The sequence below is a fragment of the Coptis chinensis genome, chromosome 9 (genome assembly GCF_015680905.1).
Source record: "Coptis chinensis isolate HL-2020 chromosome 9, ASM1568090v1, whole genome shotgun sequence".
NCBI lineage: Eukaryota > Viridiplantae > Streptophyta > Magnoliopsida > Ranunculales > Ranunculaceae > Coptis > Coptis chinensis.
Window position 1 is genome coordinate 34,014,081 of NC_141464.1, and position 14,787 is coordinate 34,028,867.

A 14,787-nucleotide genomic window follows, 5' to 3' on the forward strand; every position below is an offset into this window, starting at 1 on the left:
TGCTTATTAGTCCGATCTGCATATGGTTTTATGTGACATCATAACTAATGTGGGTGCTTACTGTATATTTTTTGTTCTTGGTGGTTTGAATTGCTTGATGATAACGAATTAGAATTTTTGTTAAGTTATTGTCATAGTTCATAGTATTGCTCTATAATTCTTTTCATTGTCTTTTTAGACATTTTTTGAGTTGTTGTATGCTTTGAAAAATGAATTTATAAATAACTAAACTGACACATTGTCGTGTGAAGTTATTTATAATCCATATCATGTCTAATATCAATATGACGCATACAGGTTCATTTCATATGTAAAAAAAAAGGGGAAATCATGCCAAATTATAAAAAAAAAAATGATGTAAAATGGCGTTTGATTCAGTAAATTCACCCATAATAACAATTGAGTGGCATCGCCATGGGTTAAATTCTAGTCTATATAATAAAGTAGCTTGGTTTTTTATGTTGTTATATCGAGCGGTCAGGGAGAAAACAGTTTTCGGATGATCCTACAGTGATAAATCAATTTCTTTTAAGAGTCATACTTACTCTAAACTAAAGAGTCCTACTTACTCTTAAAAACTTGGCAACAAAATCACCACCTGAAATAAAAAGCACTGCCTTTTCCCCTTTTCACGGCAAGAAAACCCCTTCCTCTTCACACCTAAAAAAAAAGGCACTCTCTAGCAAGCTCCAATCAATTATTCTTCAGTAACCTTTTCAAACAGTGGAGATAATAGGTACCCACTTTGTTCTTTTTTAATTATAGTGGTTCTTGAGTCATAGATAATTTTTAATGCTTAAGTAGTGTTGACATTATTTGTTAAGTGTTGAATTGGTTGGATTAGAAGTCCCATATATACTCCATTGTTAATGCTTAACACCTGAAGGAAATAGGCTACTGAAAGGTTCAAACTCTTCTCCACTTTCAATTTTAATCTATATTTTAGCATGTCAATGTGTGATCTCATGCATGTCTGCGACCTCATGCAAGTCTATGTACAACAATTGCACCCTGATGGTTAACTATTATTAATCTTCCTGCAAGTCTTCCTGATCTCACCCTTGAATCCTGTCAAAGGAGAAATGTTACCCATCTTGACCATGGATTTAGCAAATTGTACGAATAAGAGCTCATTATTTTCGGCGTATTTCTTTACCAACTCCATGGACGCTTCACTTTTTGTTAGTAGTACTTGATTCAAGTTTAGTAGTCTTTTAGAAGCTAAAATATTCTTGAAGTAGAAGTTATCGAATTTTGTTGGTGTAACAAAGTCTAGGAAAAATAGATTCTGATCACCACCAGATCTTGGACAGTTCTTTTTCAGTTGAGAGGTGTATGATTGATCTAGTGAGTAATCGGGTTGCCCATTGCCTGATTGATTGTATAGTCTTTGCCTAAAGCTAGTGCATCTAGAAAATCCAATAGTGTGGCTTCTTGCATTCGTAACACGTCCAAAATTAGTTGGTTCCCATTAGCATAGTGTTGTCTTACAAAATTAATTTATCCCAACATTAAATAAAACTTTTGATCGGGTGATCAGTATATATACCAGAAAGTGCGACGAGGTTGACCACATTGAGTCCTACTACCTTGAACTTGGTGAGAATGATCTAGAATGTATTGTTTGGTGCTAGAATAATGTTATTAGAGCCACTTAAGCTTGCACCCTTTGAGTCTTTTCTTCCTAGTGGAACATCCCAACTAGGACCAACAGCCTATAGACAATAATTTGATCAACTCACTAAAATTCAGTTTCTTCTACTACAAACATCAGAGTAAAGAAAAATGTTGTGATTTGGTACCAAAATAGTAGAATCTCTGGCTGCTAAAACCAAGGCATTAGCGCAAGAGACCGTGTCGGGCATTCCTTTTGCAGTGCTGATTTTATGTCGTCGACAACATTAAATCCTCGAGCAGAGTTTTGGTTGGGATTAGACCCCTTTTCACTGATTATAATGCTAATAAAGCAGCTTGGTCTTTTTATGTTGTTATATCGAGAGGTCGGGGAGAAAACAATTTTGGGAGATCCTACGGTAAACAATCGCTTTCTTTCTAAGAGTCCTACTAAAAACCACTTCAAATAGAGTCCTATATACTTACTGTACAAAATATTCGCTTTCTTCTAACAGTCCTATTGAAAACCACCAACTAGAGTCCTATATACTTGCCAAAAACAAATATAAGAAAACTTTACAGAGTTCGTTCGTTTGCCTATTCACCCATGCTCCTTCTCTTCACGCAAGCAAAAAAAACCATTTCCCCCCCTTTTTCTTCACGCCAAAAAAAAATAGTCACTCTCAAGTAAGCCACTTCGAGGTACGATCCTCTTTATTATTGAAGCTCTTCATTCGGTGGGTATTCGGCAAGGTTTGCAAATTCTTCTTTCATTGTTGTGTGATTTCATTGTTAACTTTTCTTATACATTCTTTGCTAATAATATATTTATGAGGGGACTGGGCTAACTTATTACAATGATGTGTACTTGAAGGCTATATAATGTTTTTTATTTTCATTTATTAAGTAGCAAAAACATGGAAAAATTGGGTGATAATCAACATTTACCCCTAATAGTCCTACTCTTATTTTTTAATATGGTGACATGTTAAAATATAATCACTGAACTTCGTTAGTTTGTCTAATGAGATGTGGGTGACAAGTAATGAAGCTGATTTTTTGACAATTTGCATTGTATGTTGGGTAACTGACAGTTATAATTATTTTTGCCTTGGGTTTCTAACACGCTTCACTCAAATATTTAAGATATAAGTTTTTGTGCATGACCACTCATTTCAGTTATAAGAAAATTTTGATTCCCTTTTTGACGTTGTAAAGCCAAGTAATAGGAGTTGGACTATCTGTAAGGAGAAAAGAATACTCAAATTTAAATTCTCATTGATTTCTTTCAATGCATGTTTGTTTCCTCGAAATGTAACCATAAGGATGTGCTTCTAACTTTTCATGGGAGCACTAAATATACAATCCATACATCTAATATCTCAGCTAGCATCATATTGGATTGTCTATCAAAAAGTGGAATAATAAATTTCAAAAGGTTTGAGTTCATGATTGGAATAATGAATTTCAAAAGGCAAAGACTACTTTAGGGTCTGAAAGTTAAGGGAGGCTATGCTTGAGTGAGCATCAATGAGAAATCAATGGGGATTTATTAGCTATGCTTGATTAAGGCTATGCTATACAATTTGGACTTAACATACGATTTCTTCTATAATTTATCACTTGGATTGCAATGTTGAAGTGTTCCATTGTGTATCTCTTGCTACCCGTGTTCTAAAAAACGCTAGGTTGTAGTTGGGTAGAAAGGAAGCAATCTTTTTAGACTATGTTGTTTTTGTTTCTTTTGCGAGACGAACTTTTTCTATAATTTATCACTTGGATTGCACTATTGAAGTGTTCCATTGTGTATCTCTTGCGATCCGTGTTCTTAAAATTGCTAGGCTGTAGTTGGGCAGAAGGGAAGCAATCTTTTTAGACTATATATGCTGTTTTTGTTTCTTTTGCGAGACGAACATTGCCATTATTCAATTCTTGCACTTTCTTTCTTTGCCTCTTTTATGCTTTTAGACCTTTTTGCTGTGCACACTAAAGTATAGTACATGCGTGTAGCTTTGGTAGAAGTTCCAGTGGATCAGAACTCTTTATATTTTAATTATACAAAAGTCGATAACTCTAATTGGAGGTACTGGTGACATGGTTGCATTTTGCACGACTCCGAACCTCCCTTAATAGTTGTTCCTGATCATAGTTGTATACCACTTTCATTTATTTGCTGCAATTTCCTTATCAATATTTGATTATCAGCCATGGATAAGGCACCACCTGCAAGTGCATTTGATATTTCTGTTGTCGACGTACCACCTAAATCTACCAATGAACCTACTGCATCTGTTCAAGTATTTGAAGTTCCTTTTTCACAGTTTGGTTATGTTTGATTCTTATATGATTTCAAACTTTTAAATTTTGTAACAAAGAAAAACTCTTTTGTTAATTTGACAACGTTCTCATTTTATTTTTTATGCGGCTTTTCATGTACTTGCATCATGCAGCAAAGAGAATTGGATTATATAAATCGAGTACGTGAGCATAAACAATGGATCATTGACCATGTGCTTGCTACCTTTGCTAAGGTATGTAACATATATACATTCATTATATGCGGTGGTTGTTTACTACCTTCTGATGGTTATGTTTTATCAAATATAAAATGCATGTTTGGGAAAAACAAGGAAATGAATGCCATCAAGTCCAATCACCTCCTGTGCAAAATGAGGTTGTAGTTACTCCTCCATAATCCACTCTTAATGTTAGTCCGACCAATGCTTTTACAGCCTCTCAGCCTTCTCGACACAAGTTGGCCCAACGCAATAGAATAGAAAGAGAGCTCATAAGTGGTAGAAGTAGCAAGCGAACAATAAGGAACTTAGAAGCAAGCCTTCAAAATATACCTGTATCCATGTCTTCAATTCCCGACCATATGTAAGTTTCATTTCTTTGTGTGTTTTCTATAGCATTGTTTTCAGTCAAAAATATTTCCATTCCTATCCCATTATGATTTATTTTTTCTACATGTTAGTGACATGATAAGCATAAAATTGAATAGTTTACCTACGAAATGAACGATGAAACTCAAAACGTAAGTAAACTAAAACTATTGTTACGTGTCTATATTTATCAAAGATTCTACTCTCAATCCTATGAGATATAGTGGAGTAGGAAGTTCGTTCCACTCCTAGTCCTTCCGCATGCTGTGTTTTCTACGTATAAATACTCTTAACTCTAAAGTCTAATGAGAGATTTACGAAGTGGCAACTAGACTACGATGCAAGTACCCACAAGATGCAACTAGTCGACTATTAGAACAACTATGGAATGCTACGTTGATTCTATGATAAGGAGTTAGAGGGGGATCGATTCCACCTTAACTCGACTTAATCCTACTAAACTGCATTAATCGTAATCGAATTGAACTGCTTCGCAGAATAATATGGTTACTCCTAATCCCTAATTACGCATGGCATTTCTACCAATTCATAACTAGTATGTGAACGATTAAACTCATTCTCATGGTGAACTAATCATTTCTAGAGTGGAAAGGAAATTACGACGACTCAACGATAATTGGAATCAAGCTTTCATCAAGGTTTCTCAACCCCCTCAATGGAGGTTTAGCCGAGAATCATCACGCTATCATTCCCAATGGAATTCAAACAAGACATGATATAAAGATTGAAACTTTGCTTGTTTAAACCCAATTTAAAACTACTAATGCAATAATTTGGATTAAACTAATAATGACAACTAATTAAATCTACGAATTGAAATTAAACAATTAATGGAAATGAAACTAGATTATGGAGAACACTATTTTATTAATCTAATGAATAATAAAACAATGATTCAAATACTAAATTAATAATCTAACTAATCTAAGTCTAGCTATCTACGTAATAAGGGAAATTAGATCTACACAATTGTAAATGACAAGAATCAAAATTGACAAACTAGCTAATTTATTAATCAAACTAATTAAGAATAATGATTCTAAGAGTTTAATCTAAAACAAGAATTGAAATGGAACTAAACTTAATTAATCTACTGAAAACTAGATCTAGAATTCTATATATTTTTAGGTCTAACTAGCTACCATTAACTATCTACCCTATCTACCATTAACAAAGAGCTAAGCTTTTGTTTTTATACTTTCAGATCCAAAAATCGTGCATGGGCTTGGAGCCATGTTTTGGGCCAGAGAATTAGGCCCAAAACCCAATTCTTTCTGTCCAAAAAGGTCACTTTAGCTGCAGTTGGATTCAATAGAATTTTCGTCCACTTCTGCTCCTCTGATTGGGTCAAGGCTTGAACCATTGGAAAGCTCTTTCTGAGCTAGTCGTTTTGACATAAGGTAGGCCCCATTCCGAGGTCTGAGTCCAAAGATACGGCCTTCGAAAGTTCTGGCCGACTTTGTGTTTGTTTACGCCCAAGGCCGACTTTTTTTAGCTTTTGATCGGGCTTTAGAAAGGCTTTGTCTTCTTGAATCTTGGTCTTTAGTCACGGAACTCCTTAGTAACTGACCTTTGCTCCTTTATCTCACTAAAGTGGCACATTTCTGCACATAATGGACTTTGAAGCCTGAAATGCATAAAAACACGTAATCAGTGTTAACTCTTAATTATTACTCACATAATTGGTCTAAAAGTATGATTTCATGAGGGTTAAAACTACAGTTTTGGGCTCTTATCAAACCACCCCCAAACAGCATTTTGCTTGTCCTCAAGCAAAGATGAGAAATTAGAATAAGTGACCAAAAATGGAGTTCTAACTACTCGTTTAATCGAGAGCGCGATTGCATTGACCATATGCAACAAGGCCTTAAACCACTAGGAATTCCCTAGTGGACGAAGTTATAGCCCTCGTGGAGAGTTTTCCAAAGTGAAGGTACTCACAAACTTCATCTATACTACAACGACTAAGAAATAAAACTATTGTTTCCTTATCCATGCTCTAAATTAACTATTCCTCTCACTAGCAATGCATATAGAGTAATCAAGTTGAAACCTAAGCTAATATATGCATAATAATCAATCATCTACCATAAACATATATACAATGAGTAATACTATGAAATGCCTAGCAGGTTCGTTTCGAAACTTCGAATAAGCGTCCTTAAGTAGGTTCTCACAATAATAGTCAAGATACAACACTCGATTTTTCCACTCAAGTTTATTTCACTTGATTAATGCGGTGGGTACACTTTACCTTACAATCTCAATGACAACAAGGAAGCTCGAGTCGATCAAACACATCGCCACTTACTATCACACTAACCTATTCCTAATTGAGCTAGAGGTCTTTATTAGGTGTCATGGGATTAGGAGATGGTTTAAGAAGGAAGGAAATGGATATTCAAAAGGACAAGTCCGAGATAATAGAGTCTTCAGATTATGTAACTAGAGAAAACCTTGTTATTTACTTTTGCTTCTACACTTTGTTTCCATCCTTAGCCATATTTTTTTTTTTCTTTTTCTTTTCTTTGGCTTTTGACTCCCTTTTATTCTATTTTTGGAGTTTTTATTTTATTTCTATTTCTATTTTTCTTTTCTTTGGATGAAAACTTCTTTTCTTTATTTTCTGAAGCCATTAACTAACTTTGTTTACACAAGTTTTTCTCTTCTTCTTTCTTCCTCATTCTATTTTCAGACTTATCTAAATTGGGTAGGTTGAATTTTTTTATTTTGTTTTGTTTTGTAACAGGGTAAAGGATATGTGGTTTATGAAAGGCTAAAGAAAGGCTCAGAAGGGCTACTAGCGGAAAATAATTCATAGGTTTGAATTTCTGGCTATATCGATCCAAAGAGGGCCTAAATTCTCGCTTAGGATATGGCATAGTGATCAAGCAAGTGGACGTGTGATTTCTCTATCCGGATTTTACTTCTCCCTTGTGTCATTTCTCAAATGTTTCACTCATATAAGGCTTTAGGCTATATTCTCACAGGATTTGTAGAATAAGTACTCTAGCCTAGATTTCAGAAACTTACTGCTAACAATCATCGATACTCATGTAATATATTTATAGATAGATGCAAAGATTATTACCTACATATTAACCTAAGTTTCTAAAAATTATTCTAATACAAAATTTACGTGAGACTTCTAGATTATTAAGAGCATAGAGAAGGAAAACAATACCAATATTCCTAAGTGTATAGCATGAACTTATTTATTTATATTTTTGATTTTTTTTTTGAAATTTTGACTAGAAAACAAATGCATATTATACATATCTATATCCTAACAGATGCCTTAATTACACGTGTTTCTATGCCCCCCCCCCCCCCAAAACAAGAAACATGCTTTGTCCTCAAAGCATTTTAAATAAAAAGGGTAGGAAAAATACCATTGAATCGCGTGAAATTCAGGAACATCTGCAAAACAAGGTTAGGACGTACTAATATAGGAAATAAAAACTGAATCAACTCTATACGAGTTCTACCCATTATGGGGTTAACAAGAATGAAATTGCTTGGGACATAAGCAGACACTAACTAGAATTAAAACTTACCTTATGTCCCACTTTACTCATCATCTTCCTCATCCTCTTCTTCTATAAAGAAGTGAGGTTCCTTCGCGTCCTGCCATGCCATGATAATTTGCCAGGCTTCCCGCCATTTATCATCTATTATTGCTAACCTATTAAGAGCCACTTGGTCTGACGAGGTGTAGGGTGCAACCCGATGAGGGTTGTATCCTCCACCCTTTGCCAAGTCATTAACGGAAAGATCGAATAATACTATTGGTGGGTCAATGCGATTAATCGACCATAATCCAATCCGTGAAACGTGTACAAAAAGCGGGGAAAGAAACATAGCATAATACGGGAAATTAGAACAGGCATAAGAAGGTACTTATGCCTCATGCTATGGGATCGAGCTAAACTAGACATCAAGGTTCGGGGAAGGTCATGACACATACGTCCCGTGGCTAAAGCAAGGAAGACGCTGCAAGTGGCCTCATTCACAGAAAAAAAATGCCATTCCCCTAAAATGTTTAGCATGATCCAAAACATAACAGCTCCTATGTTCATGGACAGGCTACCAAAGGCGATGTTATATTCCCCTTGGTCCTCGATACGGAAAATGCTCGCGCCATACGACTCATGCAAAAACTCGTAAGTGTAAACATACATATTATCTACCCAATAATACCATGGGTCTTGTATTTCAGCGGGCATAGCAAGTCCAAGAACAAATGCTAGCAAGAACCTGGTAATTTCCATTGGTTCATTATCAATGTTGATGGAGAACACTTGTTCTCCATCTGGTCTCTCAAAGAAAATGCAGTTATCGTAAAAATAAGATGCTAGTGTTGGAGAATAAAGTGCATCAGGTCTTACAATAAGCGGTTCCCATTAACGTATGTGATAAAACATGAAACCAAGCACCATAAGTAGTGCTTTGGAACAAATCTTCGAAAGACTATTCCGGTATCAAGGTAGGAGATGTCATCTCAAAATTATGCTCTGGAATAGCTGTGAATGATCCGAAAACTACCCACAGAAAACTCAAATTTTTCTGGTCCACGGAAGTCAGGGCGCGAGTGCGCTCTCTTGGGCGCGGGCGCGCTCTGAAGTTTTTAGAATTCCAGTGTTTGAGTGCAGGTTGCGCTCACCTTGAAGCAGTGAAAGCGCCTCGACAAAAATTCTGAAAAAATTGCGGAGTGCGCGCTTCCTCCTGCAAAGCCTCTTGTCAAGATCGGAAATTGAGATGAAACATGGGAATCGTGGGAGTGAAAGGTGAGTGATGAAGGTTAGGTGTAGTGTGAGTTGTGAGTGTAGAATGAATGAAGTTTATATAGGTTTAAAGTTGCTAAAACGGATCAGGAAGTTGCCAAAAGTTTTTCTGGCAGGTTCGAAATCCTAAACTTTCCAAACCAAAACGGAAACAACTCATTTCCTTGATTCTAAAACAAACCTAGTATCTTTTAGGTTGAATTTAGGATAGAATCTACCTATTTAATTGAGATTTCATATACTTATTCATAAATTTGCCTAAACGGCCACATTTTCACCTTGACTCCGCAATAAATTCTAAAACAAGGGTCATATAAAAATCATGCTGGAATAGATAACACCACCCCCAAACAATTTGGGAAGGTGGGATCAATATTAAACAACCACGCATAATGAAAATAACATCATTATATTAAAATTTTCATTCGAAGTACATTTCACTACAAATTCAAATTACGGAATTAAACTTACATTAAAATAAACAACAATAATGAAACTACAAATAAACATCAAACGATACTATCCCTAACTACTTCGGTACTGGTAGCGGAGGGCACATGGTCAGGAGATAGCTCCTGACCTCCCGATGGGCCAGCACCATTCGTCTTTCGGCGACGATGCTCGTGCCTCGATGGTGTGTCATCAGAAGGAGAATCCCCGTGAGGTGGGAATCGTGCAAGCATGTCAGCCCGGAAGTGGCGCTGAGCTTCTAGCTCGGCCCTCATCTGTTCCCACCTCACATCCTCTCTCTGTGTACGGATCTCGAAGTTATGATGGATAGTTGTCTGTCGAGTCCGGAGGTCTTCGCAGATAGTGTTGAGCGAACGCATGCCACGATAAATCACAGCCATACGTTCTGCATCTGACCAGCACCTCTCCAAGGCATCCGCATCAAAACAAGTCAAGTCCTCCTCATCCTCCGAGGCATTCTCATTTCCCCCATCCTCCTCGGCATTCTCGTTTCCACCATCCTCCTCGTCCTCTACCCTATCCTCAAGCAACCTCCAAACTCGTTGGACACACTCTTTATAGATGCGAGGATTTCAGTGTAGGGTGATGTAAGACCTATCAGACGCCTGGGCTGCTCTCAACTTCAGCATGATCTTGGTTATCAACATAGGGAGAGGTGTAACAGACTTCCCTACTCCCCTAATCATGCTAAGCAAAAACTCCAAGATACAGAACTCGTACTTCTGCTCCTGGAGTATCCATAAAATGTGGAGGCAGTTCAGACCGATGTCGCTGACCTTCTCCTTCCCTAGGACGTTCGACCAATCCACTGAGCTGCAGCCAGTTGGTTGGTTCTGAGGGATGCCTGGCGAACACAATGCGATCTTGCATTGTAGTTCCCTTCGGTAACTGTCACGTTCATCAATGGCTCTACCCCATTATATTGGGATTCCTGCAACGTGACATCCAGATGGATTCTAGGCGGAATGCCTAGAATCTCAACCAACAACCCAGTAGTTACTTCCTTCCTCTTCTTCACAACCATAACAAAAATTCTAGTCCCCTCCACCTCCTTCGTGTTGTAAAACCGTCGGACTAAGTCTTCGTGGTAAAAGGCTTCAGTCGAGTACCACAAGCTATTCTAGTCTCTACTGATCATTTCATCACCATAAAACGGCGCGAAGTGGTCGGCAGTAAATGCTTGCTCCGGCAAGATTCGACGTTGTTGAGCCATTTTGGAGTTTGGAATGTAGTGGGGGTTTAAATGGGATGTGGTGTTGGAAATTGAATCGACCGACTGAAGCAAACAGTGGTGGTGGCGCGGTGGTGGCACGACAGTTCACAAATTTTTTTAAATTTTCGTGGGTTTTGGTGATGTAAGTTGGTGGATTTGGTGAGGGTTTGGTTTTTGAGAAGATTTGTAGCGGATTTTTGATGGTTGGTGTGGGTTTAATTAGGTTTATTGTTTAATTTTTTGATTTAGGTTTTGAAGTTTCGGTTTTGTTTGATAATGGCGGTTTGAGAAGATGAAGTACTGTTGGGGCAAAGGTAAGGGCGCGGGTGCGCTGCCGGTGGGCACGGGTTGGGCCTAAGCCCAATTCGAAATTCTTGAATTTTTCGATTTTTGCGAAACTTCAAATCAAAATTGCCGCTTCGTTACCGGTCCGATTTTTGCGAATGAGATATGGAAATGATCATGAGAGAATTTCCAATCCAATGATCCATAAAACACTCTATTCTGACCGTGGATGACATATAAGATAGTGGAAAACGCCTCGAAGTGCGGGCATGATGTACATTATGCGCAGGACTGAACTCTAAATTCATGATTATGTCAACCCAGATCGAAATACCATTAAACGGCCTAAGCAACTCTAATGGGACATAAAACATTCTAGGACGGAACATCTAAACACCCCCCCCAAACAAATTTTTTACAACAAAGCTTAGAAAATTTGTTTTTTAGCAGTGGGTCTTTTAAAGTCAGATTTCTGAGACTTCCTAGATTACTATGTTTATTCTTTAATATATATATATTTACTTTTATAATGAAAAACAATAAACAAGAAAGACATAATTCACCCCATAGAGAAACATGACTCAAAAATCCGAGAAAACATGCAAGAGTGGAAAACGTGAATTATGTTAAACGTGGACTTAGGATCCGGTACTTACAGCCACACACTCCATAGGGAGGGCCTGGTTACCTTAATGGTGCACTCACCAATATATGGAAATGAAAGGAAATGCACCAAACACAAAAGTTGAGTCGTTTATAGTCAGATACTCGAGACTTTATCTAAACATATGTATGAACATGCAGTTTATCATATATCAACAACCGAAATAGTTGTGGATCATTCCATAAATAAATATCACAGAAAACATATCCAAACACAATCAAGCACCAAGATTTCCTATGACGTAACCTAGTGAAATGAAAGCGAAGTCGGATAACCCTATTACGTAACCTAGCATGCACCTTCTTTTTCATTTTTGAATGAGAGGGTGTTCTAGTAAATAAGTGTGGGAAGGTGAATGGTTGTGGAGAATATGGTGGATATGGATAAGTTGTAGAAGGAAAGCATGGAAAAAATGAGGATGTGGGCTTAGCACAAAACTCATTCATAGTGTAGGTAGGGACTGTCTCAAGTCTGAAAATGCAGGTGTCAAATGGTTTGTCTTTCTGAAGTATTTGTTTACTAGGTGGATTTAACAAAATTATGAAGCACAGAAAAAACAAAAGGATCGAGTGCAAACTCGAGATTCCTTTGAATGGGTGGAAGGAGGGGAGTCGAGGTGGATGTTGTGCAAAGTAGTTCTTGATAGGGTGAATCATCACTTCCTCTAAGAAACTCATCGAATTCCTCATCTAGATTGGTCATATCCACGTTACTATGATAGTCCTCTACATCTTTGAGAAAGTAATCTATCTCATCCTCATTCGTAATATGTGTATCGACTAGTGTAGGGATGAAAATGTTGGAGTCTGAACTTCCAAAGGAAAGAAATTTGGGCATATGATTATCAGGGAACGTGTTGTTGAAATAATCTCGAGCAAAGCTCTCGATCATGCTAACCTCTCCATCCATAGGCGAATCGGGTAATTGTGTCTTTGTTTTAAAAATATTGACTTGAACAACAAGATGGCCAAAACACATGGACATTGAACCATCGTGGCAATTAATGAGCGCATTGGCAGTAGCTCAGGAAAGGACGCCCTAAGATGATCGGGACAGAGTCGTTAACGACTTCTGTATCGAGGATGACAAAATCAGCCGGATAGTAGAAATCCTGAATTTTTACCAGAACATTTTCGACCACACCCTTAGGATACTTAATAGACCGATCAGCTAATTGCAATGTCATTTTAGTGGGTTGCATTTCGTCTAGGCCTATTTGTCTATACAAATAAAACGGGAGTAAGTTAACACTAGCCCCCAAGTCTAATAACGCGGTTGTCGTATAGGAATCTCCTAAGGTGTATTGTATAGTAGGACGACCAGGGTCCTTGTACTTAACAATTCCATTATGTTCAGATAGAGTTGGGAATTGTTCTGTTAAAAAGGCGTCTTTTGGTATATTGGTCCTACGCCTAGTAGTACACAACTCCTTAAGAAACTTAGCATGGTGTGGTAGCTTTTTAATAGCTTTGAGGAAGGGAAGATTTATAGTTAGATTCTTGAAACGTCCCTAATCTCTTCATAATTAGTATCCCTAGTTAGCACGGCTAATTTTTGTGGAAACGGTGGTTTCTGTCTATATATAGCAATGGTATCACCTGGATGTTTAACCGTGGCTTTCTGTTTCTTAGGTTGTGTTGTAACTGGTACCTCTACAGTGGTAGGCTCTTCAATTTCTTTTTCGGTATCTAGTAAAATAGCAGGTGTAGGGGCTACTGGTGGGGTAACTATAGGCATAGTTACTTTGTTATCAACCACTCTGCCGAACGGAGAGTGGTGATGGCCTTTAGCTCACCTACATTTTCATATTCATTACTAGTATTATTGGTTACCTCACAGGCTGTGTTTGTTGTTTTAGGATTAGGTATTTTGTGACCTGGAAACACACCTTTGGGTTGGGATTTATCTTGGGCCAACTATTGCCTTAAATTATTAACGGATTGTAGAAGCTGTTGGTTAGATTGAGCCATGGTTTGGAAAAGTTTTTGGCTCACTTGTATGAAGGTGTCAAGACGATCCGGTTGTGTGGGTGTAGTAGTCACGGTGGTGGATTTGGAACTATTTCGCGTGAATTATTTATGGGTGGATTTTGATAATTATTATTTACGGAACGATACCTCTATTAGCATTATAATTATTATAACTACCTTGACCTTGTGCTTGTCCTTGTCGAGGTTGCACTTGGTTGTTATAATTATTAAAATTACCCCGACTCGCCCTTGTCGTGGTGGAGCTTGGTTAAAAGCGTGTGTTGGCCTAACATATTGATTATTGTACCACGGAGGTGTGGCGTGTTGGTTATTTCTCCAACCGAAGTTGGGATTTTGTCTCCGCGGGCGTTAGGTTCACTATTAATGGAACAAGCCCTGTTCATAGGCTATAGGACAATGGAAGTCGGGATGCTCAGGGGCTCAACAGAAACTACATGGATTTGAATTTACATTCATGGCCGGGGGGATAGGCTTTTGTTGAACGAAATGGCCTCTACCTTTTTAGTGAGTGATTCGACTAGAGTTTTAAGCTCGGGATCATGTTTAATTTCAAACATACCGCGCCTTAATCGTATTTGATGAACTAGCGGAGCGGTGGATATCGTCACTACCCCAGTTTTTATTTCGCTTTAGTTTGATCCTCTAAAATTTATAAGCCTCCGAGGCTCCTTTGCTTAAGAAACTACCCCCATTCATTATGTCAAGGACTTCTTTATGGTGCTGTAGAAGTCCTTTGAAAAAAACGAACTAACGTGTCTTTCACTAAGTTATGATGTGGACACTATATAAGGAGATCGGTGAAACGATTCCAAGCCTCTGAAAATGATTCATGAGGATTTTGTCGAAAAGAAATGAATCT

The 14,787-nt window shown here is 37.6% G+C and overlaps 2 pseudogenes; one reads left to right on the top strand and one right to left on the bottom strand.

The window, feature by feature from the left end:
- Positions 1-1,018: 1,018 nt before the first annotated feature.
- Positions 1,019-3,536, bottom strand: LOC147475667 (peroxidase 72-like; annotated as a pseudogene).
- An 11,156-nt stretch (positions 3,537-14,692) lies between these two features.
- LOC147475668 (small nucleolar RNA R71) lies at positions 14,693-14,787 on the top strand (annotated as a pseudogene).